Source organism: Agelaius phoeniceus, chromosome 1, assembly GCF_051311805.1.
Source record: "Agelaius phoeniceus isolate bAgePho1 chromosome 1, bAgePho1.hap1, whole genome shotgun sequence".
Lineage (NCBI taxonomy): Eukaryota > Metazoa > Chordata > Aves > Passeriformes > Icteridae > Agelaius > Agelaius phoeniceus.
The window spans coordinates 79,060,273-79,071,702 of record NC_135265.1 but is presented as its reverse complement, the minus strand read 5'-3'; the positions used below and the strand labels follow the sequence as shown (position 1 = coordinate 79,071,702).

The 11,430-nt window shown below is 51.6% G+C and overlaps 1 protein-coding gene across 2 annotated transcripts in view; it reads left to right on the top strand.

Moving 5' to 3' along the window:
• Nucleotides 1-6,260: 6,260 nt before the first annotated feature.
• The window catches only part of BASP1 (brain abundant membrane attached signal protein 1), a 50,377-nt gene continuing 45,207 nt past the window's right edge, over nt 6,261-11,430 (top strand). Inside the window, exon 1 of one of the 2 annotated variants that reach the window (XM_054644388.2) lies at nt 6,261-6,473. The gene's annotated coding sequence lies outside the window, so the exon portion shown is untranslated. Of the gene's footprint in view, nt 6,474-6,593; nt 6,740-11,430 lie in introns of those variants that run through there. The other variant, XM_054644398.2, reaches the window with a different exon arrangement.

Here is an 11,430-nt window from a genome sequence, read left to right as displayed (position 1 = left end):
TAGAGATACCCTTCATTGTGAGAGGGTGGGAAAGGACAGGCAAGGTACACAAAATAAATTTATAAGCAGTAGGAAGACAGTTGAAAGAAAACCAAAAGATCCTATAAATTCATCTCCTACAATGAGTACCCAGGGCTTCCATAGTCAGCTTGCAGGATGGGAGTGGTGTCAGCAGATGTCAACAGGGGCCACAACAGCTGGCTCCCATGAATATTTGCCCCATCAGAAAAACTTTTCCGTGTCTGAAAAATTTTTCCATCTTTTCCTTTCTTTCTCTGCTTTGACTCTGGGGTAACACTGGCACTGTTAGGAGAGTTTTAATTATAAGACTGTATTTGCAAAAGTACAGATGTAGGTGATCCTCATGTGACTCAGCTTGAATCCAAAAGCTGAGCTGTGGTACCATTGTCACAAGTGCCTTCACCAAGGAGCAGCATGCTAGGTAAACCAAATGGCTTAAGCTGGAGTCACCTCAAGGAACTGCATGCTGTGCTGTCTTTACACAGCTAATTGAGGTGCCAGCAGGCACCTGTGACAAACTGGATATTGCAGAGCAGCAAGCACAGGGCTAATCCACAAGGGAGGAAGAGCCAGGAGCTGAGAGAGGGGCAAGTTAAGGAGATAAACAAGACCCAGGGTCCATCCAGAAGTTTCAGTCAGAAGAAGTAGAAGGTTGGGTTAGAGACAGGGATGGGATTAAGGACAAGAGTGGTGTAGCTGGGACTGGGACTGATGGCTTGGGCTGAGCTGGAATGGGGTACTGAGTCATGGGCAGGGGTGGAGGAAGTCCCAGGGGAGGCTTGGCAGGGGCAGTCAGGGCTAACGGTGACTTTGGGGCCATGGTGCTGGGGTTCACGACCAGAAGTTCTCTCTCAAGGTAGGAATCCAAAAATTTTTGTTTCAGACAGAATAATGTTTTAGTTCAATAAGTAAGGTACGTAAGCACCCTTCATTGTAGAGATCAGAACACCAAGTACTGGAGCAAAGAATTGTTTTTCTTCTCTGAGGGAAGACACTCTGAGGGACACTTTTCTGTGCACTCACTTCTCCTGCCTTTTAGGAGGTACATTATAGGTAGCTGTCACATCAGTTTGATCATCCAGTCAGGTGTGCATTTGCTCCTGCATTACTGGCATTCTTGTAGCTGAAAGAAAACAGAATAAAATACTGCAAGAGAAGCCAATTCTGATCACTATCAAGATATTGATATGGTCACTCCAGCTGTTAACTGAAAGACATTTTTGTGGCCATAGAAGCCAAACAGTGAATACCTTATTCAGCTATTTCTTCGTTGAAACTTGCCAGTGAAAATGGAGAAAAGAGTCTGAGATCTAACCTATAGATGGTCATGGAGAAGCCTGGCATGAATAAATCATAAGGGAAGCTCATGGTAGTTGAACACATTTGCTTCTTTTGCACATAAGTAACTCTAACTCTTTAGGGTAAGTGGGGTAAGAGAAATAACCCAGATAATTGTACTGTCAGAACAGCAAATATATCCATCTTTGGAAAAACTTGCACACAGACTTCAGTGGAGCAGAGAAGCCTTTTAAAATCGATGGCTAGTGCAGGACCTCCTGGGAGGCACATATGCTTTGTGTTATAGACTGAGCTGAAGCCAGAAATGCTGGGGTAAAGCAGGGTTCACAACCCACATATCCCTACCTGGCTCTAGGCACAAAGTGCCACTTATGGTATAAACAGAACCAGTCTAGTAAAACTAGACTCAGATGCACCTACGACCATAGGATTTTGGGTTGTCCAGATTAAAATTGTTATCAGAAGTTTGCATCTGTCTTTATGTCAGGACTTAAATTTGAATTGAGGTGTTCCAGTAGTGATTTATCAAAGCTGTTATTTTGGGGTTTGATCAAAGCTCTTTATTTTATGTGCTTTGCCTGCAAATTTTTGAAATAATACCTTGTGTCTGACTATGCCATTGCAGTCAACTTTTGAAATTTATGTAGCTAATAGTTATATAGCAGAGGAGATTATATCCACTGCAAATAGAAAATGTTAGATATGTCTTACACCAGCATCTTGCATTTGCCCCAGAATAAATGACTCCATAACCAAGAGAATCAACAGGGAATTAAACTGTAATTACAGTTTAGATATTAATAATAAAATTTACTTTACATGAATAATAATCTTAAGAAACACTTAAAATTTGCATAGCATGGTGAAAGAAAAAAACCCCATTATTACGAAAATGCTTATGGGGTAAACGGGCTTGGGAGAATCACTACATACGGGAAACTGCGGTTTTTCTCTTTGCCTGGATACCGGGAAAAACCAGGATCTGCCAATAAACTGAACAAAATGCTCCCTCTTGTGGTGTAAACTCGGGAATAGGAGAGCGCAAGGCAGCAGCTGGAGGCTGGGGCGGTGGGGCGGCTGTTCCTGCAGCTGCAGCCGGAGCTGGCAGGTTTGGGAAGCCCTCTGAGCTGCGAGAAGCCTGGATTTGCTCCTGTTTTGTTGTGATTGTAAGTGCGAGGAAGGCAGTGTTTCATTTGCAAGGCTGAAAGAGGGGCACAGGTGAGGGTTTTTACTTGTTTTTGGTTTGTTTGGTTTTTTTTCCTTGTTTGCTGGTCATCTCTCTCTTCCTATGGAATAAAATGGAAAGCTCCCCTGCTACGCTAGCATAGGTACTCCTTACTGATCCTAGTGTCTTCTGAGGAAAAAGCCCAGAGTGCTCAGACAAAAATGGAATTGTGGGTGACAAGGATACAGGCAGAGAGGTGGAATGAGATGGGAGGTGGGCTTGTGAGCATTTTGGACCTGTGTTGTGGACATGCTGGGCTAAGAGGCGTGGCTTGTGGCTCTTGTCAGACCTAATATAATCACAGAACAAAGACTTGATTATTAATCAGAAGAACAAACAATAAAAATTAAGGATGAGGAAAGAGTATTTAGGATTGAATTTGTTTCCTTCTGGAAAAGATGGAAATATGACAGCAGGTGACACCCATAAGAGAGACAAGGCTGGGCCTGAAATGTTGAAGCTGGAGGGAAGAGCACTGAGGTACAGTAGTGGCAAGAAGTGACAGGAAGAGCTGGCTAAGAAAAGAGAGGTAGCTTGGGTATTTGTCAAAGCAGAGTAACAGTGTGGATTTCAAAAAAGCAGCTGTTAATTACACAAAAGGGCCTAGACTTGCCTTTCCACAACAGATCTGGTTATTCATCTTTTTTGCAGGTGTCTCTGTTCTGCGCTTTTTCTTCCTCCAGATACGGTTTTCATTTCAGAAGAAAAAAGAGAGGATATCTTACACACCCTTAGTTAAGACAAAAGCTGTTTAGAATACCCATTTGCCTAAAAGTATCACTTTTATTAAACAAGACCTTCAGATATGTATCTTACCTTGATGCAGCTGAGTAACTGAAATGAGCTTTTGACAAATTTTGAATTTGGCTGCCCTGAGATACACAATTTAGCATGTAGGTGTATTTAAAAGAATACTAGCTGGTAAACTATGGTTACCAATTTCAGCCCTCCAGTTGTTGAAAACAACAAAATGATCATAACCTCTCACAAACTGATAGTAGCAATGACTATTTCTGTGCCATTTTCAGTTGTACAGGCTTTTCCAAGCAAATGACTCAGAACACACTTTTATTTCTGAGATATATTGCGAACCCTGTGTAACTTGTAGTTCAGCTACAGCCTGATAGTGCTCGATTTCATGCAGGTGAGCATTCCTTGCCTAAGCCCATGTTTAAACACAAGCTAAAATAACAGCCTCTTTCTTTCCCTCTAATATTGCTTCACACTAATTGTGTGGTGCTTGGGCAATTTTACAAGACAATCTAGACAGTCGGAATGTCATGGCCTAAAGGGCACGGTTAGCCTTGATCGTCCTGCCGAGCATAACCTGGGGCTCCCTCTGTGCCCTACCCACGGTCTAGGACTCATTTCAGCCCAGCCCAGGCCCCCAGCGCCTCACTGAGCCGCTCTACAGTCGTGCTGCTGCGTTCTGCACGCCTCTGCTTTACTCCATGGCTCGATTTTGGACCCATCTTGCCTCTCACTTCTCGCCAACGCTGCCTCACAAATACTCCTGGCTCAGAAATAAAACTGAGGAGAGGGATTTTCTCCCTTGACCTTGCAGCACGCCACCGCCGGGCAGGCGCCTGCCTCTACAGGGATGCTCCCGGGAAGGAAAGCGGGCGGGCGGACCCCGTCCCCCGCGGGATACGCAGCGGCAGCGCGGGGGCGGGACGCGCCTCTCCTCCCCGGGGAGCAGCTACCTCCTTCTCCGACGTGTCAGGGCGTATCCCTCACCCTTTCTTCTCTTTCCTCGATTACCCAATTTAACGCTGGCTGCTGCATGCCTCACCCGTGCGGCGCAGCCGCCCCCCCGAGCCCCTTATCGTGAGTGCAGGGATATCGCGACCGGGGGGAAGGGTCCCGCCTGCCCTCTCTCTCTCCCTCCCTCCCTCCCCCAGCTGCGGCAGGGCGCAGCCAGTCCGCACCACGCCTCGGGAAGGTGGGATGCTGCATCGGGGCAGGTGTGGCGTGGAGAGCTCTGCGCGCCGGCGGCTGCAGAGCGAGGGTTAAACCACCAGGAAAACGGGAGAAACGTAGCAAAACTAGGAAAATAAAAACCCTAATAAAATAAAAGTATAAGGAAAAGACTGGCTTGCGAACGCTTTCACTTAAATATAAGGATTTGTCCCTGCCGGTGAACCCGCCGTGTCCATGCTTCTCCTTTACTCCCGTCCTCCCTTCACGCCCAGGGCTTTTGTGTGGCCGAGGGGGGACAACGGGGGCTCCCGCCGCGCTGCCAGGTCGTCCCTGAGCCTCTCCTCTGGCGTTTCGGACCGGCTCCCCGCCTCGGCAGCAACTGGGTGGATGCTCGGCACAGCTACAGGTTGCAGGGTGCGGTGTGTGAAACAAACTCAGATGCATTTTTATTGTCCGATAGTTTTCCCTCGTGGGAATGTCCGGGAAGCGTGACACCGCACATCACACCGCACACCACACGCCCTCAGAAGAGCACCCTGGCGGCCGCGCCCTCCCTCTCCACATGCCTGCTCCCCTTTCGATCCATATCCATCGAAAATGCAAACCGGACTTAACCTTATCACGAGCCTACTACGCGTCTCTCACTCGGTCCTTGTCCCCAGATAAATGGGAAACAGCTTCCATTGTTCTCGCTGAAAGATGGTGCTGCCGGCTTTGAAGCCCCGGCGCAGCCGGACCGCGCCCCTTGAGCCAGAGGTTTCCCAAGACGTGCCGCCTCCGCGGTCCGTTCCCAGCGGCTCCGCTCCTTCCCGGGCTGCGGGTCCCGGGGCCGGTCACCCGGCGGAGCCAGCGCCCGGCCCGGCCCAGCCCAGCCCAGCCCAGCCCAGCCCAGCCCAGCCCAGCCCAGCGCAGCCCGGCCCGGCCGCCCCTCGGGGAGCAGAGGGCGCCCCAGCCCCGCGCATCGCTGCCGCCGCCGGGCTCCCGCAGCGCGGAGCGGGCGCGGAGCAACGAGCGGGGCGCACCCGGCCCCCGCCACAGCCAGGCTGTAAAAAGAGGGCGGTGGGAAAGTGCGGGCAGCACCCTCGGTTGTGCTGTGGCGGCCTCAGGGATGCTTTGGAACAGGGGGAGATCTGGAGGGATACCAGTCCTGAAGCCCCAGCGACGTTCAGGCCAGCTCTTCAGCTGCAGGCGCGCCCGGGAGAGATCCATTCTCCTGAGAAATGTGTTGCTTTCCTCTATTTTGCTGCCTTTTGTGTTTAACCGGCAGACCCTCTCCTTAAGCGTGCCAAGACCATCCAGGCCCGGGAATTTTTAGTCTCCTCCGCCCGTGCCGCCCCTCTCCGCCGTGCAAGCGGCTTTCCCGCTCCCCGAGAGGGCTGCAGGTGTAGGCAGGCGGCCCGGCTCGCCTGCTCCCTCCGCCGCGCAGCATCCCCAGCTCCGCCGGGCACGGCCCGTCCGCCCCACGGTGCGGTTCGGGTGCGGAGGGTGGCGGAGCGCCCCGCACCTCGCCGCGCCGCGCCCGCTCTCATCGGGGAAGGGAGGTTGGCCGCTCCCTTCCCCTTTTTTTTTTTGAGGGGTGTGGGGGTGTAATGCTGCAAGGTGCGTTCGCGGAGCCGCGGTCCAGCCCCCCCCGCAGCCCGCACGGGTGATATTTAAACCTGGGGTCCGTGCGCCCCCTAAGCGCCAGCGCCGCGCAGCGCATCCCCCGCCCGCCAGCGCGGGAAATAAATAAATAAAGCGTGTGGCTTTTGAACTGCCCACAGACTGTCACAGGGAAGGGGGGAGGGAGGGAAAGAGGGAGGGGGAGAGAGTGAGAAATGCAGAGGCAGCAGCCGCGGTAGCGGCGGCAGTGCTCCAGCAGGCACTAGGCACTCCAGTCCCAGCGAGCGAGCGGGCGAGAGCCACAGCGCTCCGAGCGAGGCGAGGGGGCTCTGGGCTGCCCGGGACTCTCTTTGTGACACCCCAGCACACAAACACACCGACAGGGACAGAGGAAAAACACAAAAAGGTAAGACGCGGTGTGTCTCACTTATGCCATTTACACAGCAGCCCGCGAGAGCTTTGCCATTTTTATCATTTTCCCCCCTTCCGTTGTGTCTCGATTTGTGGGGAGGGGAGATGTGCGTGTGAATCGGTGAGAGCAGAGAGAGCGGAGCAGCCCGGGAGGCGCCTACCCGGGCACATTTTAGGAATACCGCTGCGAGGAGCTCGATTCCTCGAGAGGGGACCACCTGGGAGCGGGATCGAGGCACACAACGGACCGAAGGCGATTCCGTGAGATTTAAATGCCCGGGAAGGCTCTCCTGGGGAAGGGTGGGGGTAGCGGTGGGTGTGGTGGGAATAATAGTGGTTTATGCCCAATTTCTTTTGGGTGCTTTTAGCCTGTTTCCAAAGGGAGTCTCTTTAATTAATAACAATAATTTAAAATAAAAAGAAAAAAAAAAGAAAAAAAAAGGAAAAAAGGAAGATGCCCCAAGCTCTCCATGAAAGGAAGCGCTGGGAGAAGAGCACGCACGGCGCCAGGAAGATGGCAGGGCGGCTGGGCGGGGGGCGGCGGTGCTGCAGGGGGATTGCGGGCTCCGGGCGGCTGGTGGGGCGCTCCGCGGGGTGCGGGGGGCATCAGGGCGGGCGAGGCGCGGGGAGCGGCGCTTGCCCATTGTGGCCGGCGACAAGGCGATTGTCGCTTGCCCATTGTGGCGCGGAAGCGGCGCTGCCTCCGCGGTCACGCGTGCGCGTGGGCGCGCCGGCGGGTTTGAAGCGCTGCTCCCGGCTGGGCGGCACACGCCGGGGCTCGGCTGCCCGAGCAGGGGCCAAGGACCCGCCGTCAAACGCGACAGGGACCGCCGCTGCTGCTGCCCCCCGCGCTACGCCCCGATGCGCCTGGTCTATGAATATTCACCGACCGCCGCCCCCCGTTCCCCACAGGTCCCCATCAACCCTCTGGCGTTCCCCCCACCAAAGAAAGCTGCAACTCCCCTCGACCTTTTTTTTTTTTTCCCTTCCCCTCCCGACCCGCCGTGTCGCCTCTTCCCCACGCACACGCGTGTCTTTGGAACGCGGCTCCCGCAGGGCGCTCTCCCCGCGCCTCAGCTGGGCGTGGCGGCACACGCGGGGAAAGGGAGGCGGACACACGCACACCCCCGGGACACCCCCAGGACACCCCCGCCCTCCTTCCACGCCGGGTGGGCGCCGCGCGGGGGGATGCGGGGGGGATGCGGGGCGACGGGGAGGTGCGGAGTGGAGGGGGGATGCGGGGCGGCGGGGGGATGCGGGGCGGAGGGGGATGCGGGGCGGAGGGGGATGCGGATGGAGGAGGGATGCGGATGGAGGAGGGATGCGGGAAGCCCCCGCCGCCCTGCCCGCGCCTTTGTCTGCGCCCGGCGCATGCGCGGAGGCGGCGGCGCGGCCGGGGCCGGCGGCGGAACAAAGGCGGCTCCGCGCCGCTCCCCGACCCCCGGGCGCTGCCCCGGCCGCCCTTGCCAGCCCCGGGGCTCATCGGGGTGACCCAGCGGTACCCCGCACCCTTCCTTCCCCGCGCTGCGCCGGGCTGAGCCCGGCTGAGCTTGGCGTCTGTTGCTGTGCGCGATGGCGGAGCGGAGCCGTGCCCCCCCTCACCTCACCCACACAAAATTCGGCATTTAGGAAGGGGAAAAGGCCGGCCCGCTGCCCGCCCCCTCGGGTTCGGTGGGCGGCAGGCGAGCGCCCGCGGGTGCGAGCACCCCCAGAGCTCCCCCGGGGCGGGCTCCAACACCGCCCCCGCTGCTCTCAGCGGCCTTGGGGGGCAGGAGACGGGGCAGGGGTCCCTCTGCAGCGGCCTGGGGTCGCTCGGGGGTCGCTTTGAGCAGAGCGGGCGAGGCGGGCGGCGCGTACGTGCCGCAGAGGCGGCAGCCGCGCGGAGCAGCCCCGCCGCAGGGACGCGCTCCCTGCCCGGCTCCGTCCGTCTGGGAGACACACGCGTGCTCTGCGTGCCCGGGCGGGCGCTCTCCTGGAGCATCTCATCTCCCTCTGCCGAGGGGAAGCAATCTATCAAGAGGAAGATTGTGTGCGTGCGTGTTAGTGCGACATCTTGAGATCTCTTTTGTTCGAATTGTTGCGTCTCGTCATCGGTGCCTGTTCCTTCTTCACCACTCTTCTTTCCCAGCTCTTGTCTAAAATTCCGATATATATATCTTTCTAGAGTGAGCATGCTTAAGCCTGTTTGAAATGTATGATTTTGTAAGCTAATGGCAGTTTCTGAGCAGAAGACAACTGGTGTGTTAGTCAGGCTGGAGTTAAAGCTGACAAAAGAATATTGCCAGTGGGCTGCTAAACAGGCGATGGCAGTGGATTTTATTGCTTCCCCTCGAGGGTGATGAACATTCACTAGAAAACATACACCCCAAGGCCCCTTGCATAGCAATTACTTGATATTTCCAGTGTTTCCAATTAAGATCTTTTCTGAAGAAGCCATCAGAGCCCTAAAAAATGTCTAAATGTCCCCTCTCTGCTTGCCAGATGCTTGCCAGGCACCACCTAAACTGGTGGCCAGGCTTCAGACACTGAGGGTTTTTTTCCTGTGTAGATGTTCCCCATTAAGCCAGGGAGAGTCTGGAGTGGCAGTGCCATACTGAAGGAAGATGCAGCATCTGCTGCTACTGCTCTCTCCAGGGGAGATACCTTGTCTCACACAGTCCTTTTGTATTCAGGGTGTTTCTGAGAATTCTGGGCAACGTTTAGGGGTGAAGAAAAAGAAGAAGCAAGAACATGGCCGAAGGTTTTTGCACTTGCTGTCTACTCATTTTCTCCCACACCTTCATTTGGGGGAGAAGCTTTGTTTTGTGATCTCTCTTGCTAGTGGATTGTATGAAGTGGAGATTTTCTTTTTGTCTCCAGCTGTTTCAGTTTAGCCAGGGAGCACCAACTCTGATCTGTGGACAGAATAAACACAAAATGTTGGGAAATTCGTGGTGGCTCTGTCTATTCTTGTATGCTTCATGTATGGAATAGCTGATTGTGTAATACAGGGAAATTGTACATAGCTGCCAAAATGCAATCATGCAGCAGTTTTTTTCTGTTCATTTCAACCTCTGAGTGTATCATATCCAGTTAAAATCAACATTAAAAGGGTGAAAATGGTAAAATCACTGTTGAAGTTATTGCCTGAAGCAATGATACGGTGAATTTTTTTTCTTTCCCCCCTGCCCTCTTCCATACATCATTGCATTTGAGATGCAACACCCTCTAAAGCAACATGGTGATATAAGGTTGATTTATTTCAGCAGGAATATTTCAGAGGAGTACCTTTGGTGCATATTCTTACCCTAAGACAATAGAGTCCGCAACTTCCATAATTTCTGAGCCATGTCTAGAGCTGTCTCCAGTCCTCAAGTACTTGTGTTTTGATCTTTCAAAATCAAGTCTGTGGAATAAATTGTATTTTCCAAGTGAAGCTGCTTCTGTTTGCGCTGTGTTCCACTGGTAGCTTGGCCCATGCATTGAACCATGAAGTCCTTCAGCAGAACCTCCTGCGTACCCGACAGCTTCCGTCTGAACAATGGTGAATTCTTCCCTTGTGCCAGCACCCACCCACGGCCCAATGGCACACACTGAGCAGTGTAGGGAAAATAAAGTTGCAGGGTAGAAACAGGCCTTCCCATGAAATCTTGGGTAAGTTCTGTGTGGTTACATTTTTAGACACTCAGCTACCATTGAGTTAGTAATTATTTGGAAATCTGCCATAGAAAGCTGATCTTGCACTAATTTACTAATTTTGAAATTTTGAAAACAAAAATTTTGGAGGGCTTTTGTTTGGTTTTTTTCTCTTTTTTTGGTCCCATCTCTATGAAGAGTATTCTTCAGTTTTTTGTACACGTTTGTGCACAAATCCCAGGTCTTGATTTAGGTGCGTAGGTGCAAGCGTAGTGTCATGGGTGCAATGTAAATTTAATGGGTAAAATCTAGCTCTTCAAATAAGAAAACTGGATGATCTTCAAATACATAATGAAGAGTACAATAACCAATATTCAAGGCCTTTCCTTTATTCATACAAGGATTGTAAAGGCAAGCCATTTTGAGGTATGCTACAGAAGTCTGGAGACTGATTTATAACTAAAGAAAGATACTTAGGAATGACTTGGGTTGCTGCTTCTGTGTCAATCAGGAATGAAAAGAATGAGGTAACAACCAGAAAAATCAAAGAAATTCCTGAAAGCATTATAGACTTGATAATAGAAACCATATGCAGCATAATGGGGGTTTCATGCATTAGTAGGAAATGCTTTCAAGATTAAAAAAATATGCAGGGGGAAGAAGGGGGGAAACCTTATGCAGAATGGAAAGGACTTTAAAGTCTTCCTTGCAATATCTTGTATCTCACAGTTCTCTTCCCTAAAAGTGATGCCACCTAAGCTTTTTACTTCAAGATGGAGAAATGTGATTAATATAAAAATGTATCTACTGGTTTTTTGGTATGAAACTTCATAAGTTTAAAATACAAATAAATCGATAGCAATGTGATTCCTCAAACATGAAAGATTCCTGACTTGCCAGAATCTGAAAAGAAATCTTTGGCTTTCGTCTGTACACCAATAAATGTAAAGAGACACTGATTTGTAACACATGTGGAATGGTCAGTTTTTGCCTGGGAGAAAGATGTGTAGTAATTCTGTCTTAAGTACAGTTAATGGAATTTAACTCTGAGGAAACAGTTTTATTAATAAAAACCTTGTGTCTTAGGATATAAATAATAGTCTGATCTCTTTTGATGTGTTTGGTATTGTCTTCTGCAGCATAGGAACGAAGCAGTCTGTATAGTTGCCTGACTTGTTGGGTGTATACTGCCAAGTACCCCACCAGTGCAATAGCGTTGGGAAAGCCACATGCTTTTTAGTCACATGTTGCATAGTTTAGATTTTAGCCTGGTAAGTGGTGCCACATATGATTATGATCTGCTGATCCAGGGATTTTTTTTTTTTACCTTTTAAGAA